The following is a 6,000-nucleotide window of genomic DNA, read 5'->3' as shown; positions in this document are numbered from 1 at the left end:
TATTGTCTTATTTTTTTTAAACCGTTATACCATAGTAACAATTGAATTCTCCCGAAGGAAGCATACATTGTCGCGTAATCGATTTTGGATATATACTATTGTCCTAAAGAATAAAGTTGCGGTTGAATTTTTTCCGATGTTCATTGTTTATTGTTTATGGGATTTATCGTAAAATATCATAGAAAAGATATACGATTTCCCGCAAATTTGTATATCTGATTACTGAAAAGTATGATGAAAAGTAAAACAACCATGCAAAGTCCAATATGTAAGAAACTAAATACCTGCCGGGCTCAACAGTTGCCTCATATAAAAAAAACTTGAATGCAAGTCTTCCATGAAAGACATGTCTACCACAACTTTCCATACGAACTTCATGTTTTATTTTAGTTGTTAATGGATCCACTTTATGATAAAGACACTACGTTTGGCTAAAAGAACCCTTATTCAATGACTTCAATAATTATTCCTAAAGCTAATGATTGATGTTATGTGTTATGTGTTATTTGGTATTAGTTATTATGCTTACACAGGAGATACAAAGAGGTACAAAGTCTCTAAAATATGTATTGTCAGAAACAGCTTACAGTTTTTTCTCGCTTGGATTATTTCATATTTTTTCATGCCAGGGCCTTTTATAGCTTGATATATCGCATGGGTTTTGCTAGTTTGTATATATAATATCAGTGTCCCAATTGATGAACAATTTCTTTGGAAGTCCTTTCGCCTCCAAAAATATTTCGTTATCTTCTGTACTGGCAATAATACATGTACATCTTACTAGTTATAACTTTTCTATTCATTAACACATACAGCAAAGACTTTTCTGCAATAACAAGATGATTTCGTTCTAAACAATTACTAGTATACATGACAATTCAGTTTAATTTCATAAAGGATTTAACACACAATTTTTAATCAATTTAACATCAAGATTCATCATATACTCCAAACTCCCAACCTAATATCATAGATTGTAAAAGTTATTCACAAATCAAAAACCCTTTGATAAGGGACTTTCCGTTTTGAATTTCCTTGGAGTTCGGTTTTTTTTATTTTTTTTATTTTACTTTTTTCATTAATTTGTAAAATCCATACCTACTGTACGAGTACTCTTTTCGAAGTACAACATGTTAACTACCTGCACTAGTAAACCATTTTTTATCTAAACGGTCATTTTGATCTGAACAGCTCTAAAGTACTTAACAATAAATTATTAAGTCGTTTTCCACCTTTCAGTCTATTTCCAGACTTACCAACTGCGGTAAACTTATTAGTTTGCAAACCATTCGCTTACAGCCAATTAAGGTCTGTTCAGTAGATGTTATTTAGCTGTACATATCATACTGAATTGTTCTAAAAGTTATTGAACAGTACTGAATTTACTGCAAGCGTATTGTCTTACCAGTACTGAATTTACTGTAAGCGTATTGTCTGAACAGTACTAAATTGATCGCTAAAGATTAGCCAGAAATTGACTGAAAGACAGAACACGACTGAATAAATTATTGTTCAGGCTTTTTAAATGATGTTAAGAATAAAATGACTAAAAATCTTTCACTAGTGATGTATTCAAAGAGCTTTCGTTTCAGTTTAGATTTAATAAACAACCTAATAAGGTACACCTTTAATGTTTTTCGGCATAACTTTGACACAAATATAATCCAATCACTTATCAAGTATTGCAACAGGATATACAAGTTTACTGCCATTATGAAAACGAAGAATGGTGTACTATTGAATCCTTTCGAATAACTATTTCAAAATATGGTCAGTAACGCTATTCTGGATAAACCATCACCAGGGTTGATAAAACATTGTGTTATTTCATGAAGGTCAATTGGCAGAGGTGAGGATAATTCATTTCCAATCAATTTGTTTTCAATTTTAGAATAAGTAAAATAACAAAAATACCGAACTCCAAGGAAAATTCTAAACGGAAAGCCCCTTATCAAATGACAAAATCAAAAGCTCCTACACATCAATCGAATCGAAAACAACTGTCATATTTCTGACTTGGTACAGGCATTTCCTTATCGAGAAAATGGTGGATTAAACCTGGTTTATAGCTAGCTATACCTCTCACTTGTATGACAGTCGCAAAGAATTTCGTTATATTATATTGACAACAATATATGAGAAAAACAAACAGAGATAGTAGGACTAACTCTATGCAACATCATTGAAAGAATTAACTCATCATAGATACCAGGCTTTAAACAAAATTGTACAGCAGATGTGGGTTTTGTCTTAAAAAGATTAAACTTATTTTGGTGTTTTGCGCTATCCAAAATCCCACAATTGAAAACAAGTCGAGTGTAAAATGTTCTTATCGAAAGGTGATTTGACATACATAAAGGATATAGTTATAGATTTTCAATTTTCTTAAAGGTAATCTTAACTTTCTGTACACTCAAAATATATATATTTCGATTTACAACAATTTTCTATTTACTGTTTTTCTCAATCCTCTATTTTTGTTCACATTTGAGTGACGGATAACCTTAACAACTGGAGTGTGTGAAATAAATAAACAAAGGTGAAAAATTATTGTCTTTATTTAAACACAACCATTACTTGATGAGTGTCACCTAGACCAATTACTGACATCCTTTTTATACAAAGAGGGGGAAATGTTATTGTCCTATTAATGTCTTTACCTTGTCCCATTGTACAGTGACACAAACTCACTGCAATTTACTATGAAATGTAAAACCAGAATATATCTAGGTGACAATAAAACACAGATAGATTAACGGTTAACATAGTACTTTCCATTTCACAGTGACAATTTCATATTTCTTTTTCACGGACAAACGGTAAACATGACAATAAGACACCGATGGATTAACGGTAAACATAATACTTCTATTTCACGGATTAACGGTAAACTTTATATTTCACGATGACAACAAGACACAGATGGATTAAAGGTAAACACTATACTTTCTAGTTCATGGTGACAATAAGACACAGATGGACTAACGGTATACATAATACTGTAAGGCATTGGAAATACTTCTTATGAAATTATAAATTCAGAAACAGAAATATTATCTTTGTAATTTAACGGTTGTGTTCTTACGCATAGTAACTTGACAGCGAGCAAGTGAAACATTTTACATTTGTAATCAAAGATATGGCATTAATTTACTATTTTTATGGATTTCACAGGCCAAAGTTTCACTTTTTGCCAATAAATTACAGGGGGAGGCATTTCATTAGCCAAAACATAGTTTTACAAGTTAGGTGTGTACATATGTTGGTACTAGGGTGATATATATCCAGTAAAGCAACTGATTTTTTGTGAAAGCTCTGGAATTTGAAATGAGTTTATCATTGTTTACATTATTTTGGTGTACAAGTGTTACGGCAGGGAATGTATGTAATTACTCATGGGTTTCCTTCTTCATGCTATATATCATGTAATTCCCGTATTAAGGATCATTTCTGGTAACCAAATATTCATATTCAAACGTCTGATATGCCTGGTATACATAGGGAAATAATACTTTAACTGCAATTGTTTACTGACCGGCGATTTTGCCGTCTGCCATTTTGTGGGGAATGAAACGTTGATTTTATCTCTCTTAATACCAATTCGTTCCCTGGACAATTGATTTAATATTGTATTTTAAATACCACACATTTAATATTTTATGGTTATACCCTGCCGAACACAAATATATTGTAAATATTTAGATGGTTGTGATGAACTATGTTTTATGTTATTTACTTCTATGTACTTGCGAATATCGTCTGCTAAATTAATGCGCACGCAATGGTTTCCGATTGCATATTTCAAGTTATTTTATTGATATTATGAGCTCTATTGTTTAGTTTTAATGTTTTATGTTAAAGGACAATCAAAGGACAACTCAAGATGATTTCAATTCTATGTTTTTCAATATCGTAATTTTGTAAAGTTCCGGCTTCCCGGAAAGGACAAGTAACTATTGGATTAGTATTTCACGTGACACTTATGACTTTTGTATATAAACGCGTGAGCATTCAGTAATGGCAGGTAGCCCAAAGTTCTGCTGGCGGCAAGTTCAAAAAGTTCACTATCATTAAAATTATAAACAAAGAAGTAAAACAAGCTTAAGGTTAGCATTAGGATAAAATATGGAATATTAGTAGCCGTCTTTTTGTACAGTAAGCTATCTCCCACCACGTCGGACACCACAAATATGAATTTAGATCGTAATTTAGTTCCTATGCACTATGATATATTGTACTGTATGCAAGTATTAGAATTGTCAAAGTTCGTTATTTATTCAAATATCTTTAAATAGTTCCACAAATAAAACTGTTAACATTGAAATGATATTCTATCTTTATCAATCTTGGATACATATAAAAAGGAATATGCATTTACACTGGTAAAACTAACTTGAGCTGGAGGACGCTCGTTCAAAATTAAAAACTATGGAAAGCCGTTAGTAACACAAATAGCACAGTAACAAACAAATACAAAGGAAACCGTTTAATACACATACATTAACCAAACAGAGTAACTATATTTAAACACCATAAATGAGGTGCTCCAGGGAGCAGATACTGCATTTCATGGGTGTTTGTATGTACTCTCGGGTGGCTTACAAAACTTTCTATTCCACGGACTAACGGTAAACATTTATATTTCACGGTCAACAATAACACACAGATGGATTAAAGGTAAACATAATACTTTCTAGAACACGGTGACAATAAGACACAAATGAACTAACGGTATACATAATACTTTCTATTTCACGGTGACAATAAGACACAGATGGATTAAAGGTAAACATAATACTTTCTAGTTCACGGTGACAATATGACACAGATGGATTAACGGTAAACATTTATATTTCACGGTGAAAATAAAACACAGATGGATTAACGGTAAACATAATACTTTTGCAGACAACTATCCCAGTGACTAAAGGATGGGGAATTAAACAATTATAGGTCATCGTATGGCCTTCAACAATAAGCAAAACCAATACCGTATTGTAAACTATGATTGTTTGAATGGCCATTTGTTATAATTCAGCTGAAATGAAAAGCTATGAAAATCCTGGTATGACAAAATGTGAAACACTTCAAATGAGAAACACAATGATCTGATTTATGCTTAAATAATTCAACGTGGAAATATATATTACAAAATAAAACCAACGACAACCACTGGATAAAATGGTCATGACTTGGGACATGAACATAAAGAATATGGTTGGGTCAAACATGATTCGATTTCAGTTAATCCTGATCGAGGCGAATAGTCTACAAGATGAAGCTAAAATATTGTTAATTAACTATTAGACATATATGTAAGTACCATTCCAACAGTTTTTGGCAAAAAAATCTGACGGCGATAAAACATATTTGATTTTTGATTTAATATCTGGTGCCTTGAAATAAGACAGTTTTTAATTTTTAATAGAGCATATCACAAAAATAGGTAGACAAAGTATACACAGAATAAAAAGCAAACAAACTGTATAACAGTTAGTTAAACAGAAGTCTGTTTATTACTCTTACTGATAGACGGCCGAAATAAGAAACAACCATGAATTAAACGGGAAAACTCCAAAATAAAGAATAACACTTCTGTTTTGGCCTTTCATAATTAAAAAATCAAAACCGATTATAAAATTGACATATTACATTTTTAGAATTGAGTACTCTCAGATCTGTACTTTGATTCTTTATGGTTTTTGTTAGTTGTTTTTGTGCTTTGTATCAATCTGATCAGTAAAGCCTTTTACAACAGATTTTTTATAGTTTATTCTTATGTTGTGCTGTTTCACTACTGTACCAGGTTAGGGTAAATTATTATTTAATATTAATATTTAGACATGAGCAGCAGCTTTACCCAAAAAGATATTTTGGTACAATGTGTATTGCGTGTAGTCGTAAATATGTGTTTATATGTTTCTACTATCATTTTTGTCTAAAACTTGTGCGTAAATTGGCCATTTTTTGTCAAATATGCTAATTTCAACATGCCAAGAA

The sequence above is a fragment of the Mytilus californianus genome, unplaced genomic scaffold (assembly GCF_021869535.1).
Source record: "Mytilus californianus isolate M0D057914Y unplaced genomic scaffold, xbMytCali1.0.p SCAF_2, whole genome shotgun sequence".
Classification (NCBI taxonomy): domain Eukaryota; kingdom Metazoa; phylum Mollusca; class Bivalvia; order Mytilida; family Mytilidae; genus Mytilus; species Mytilus californianus.
The sequence above is the reverse complement of the archived record's forward strand: the minus strand, read 5'-3'. Positions refer to the sequence as shown.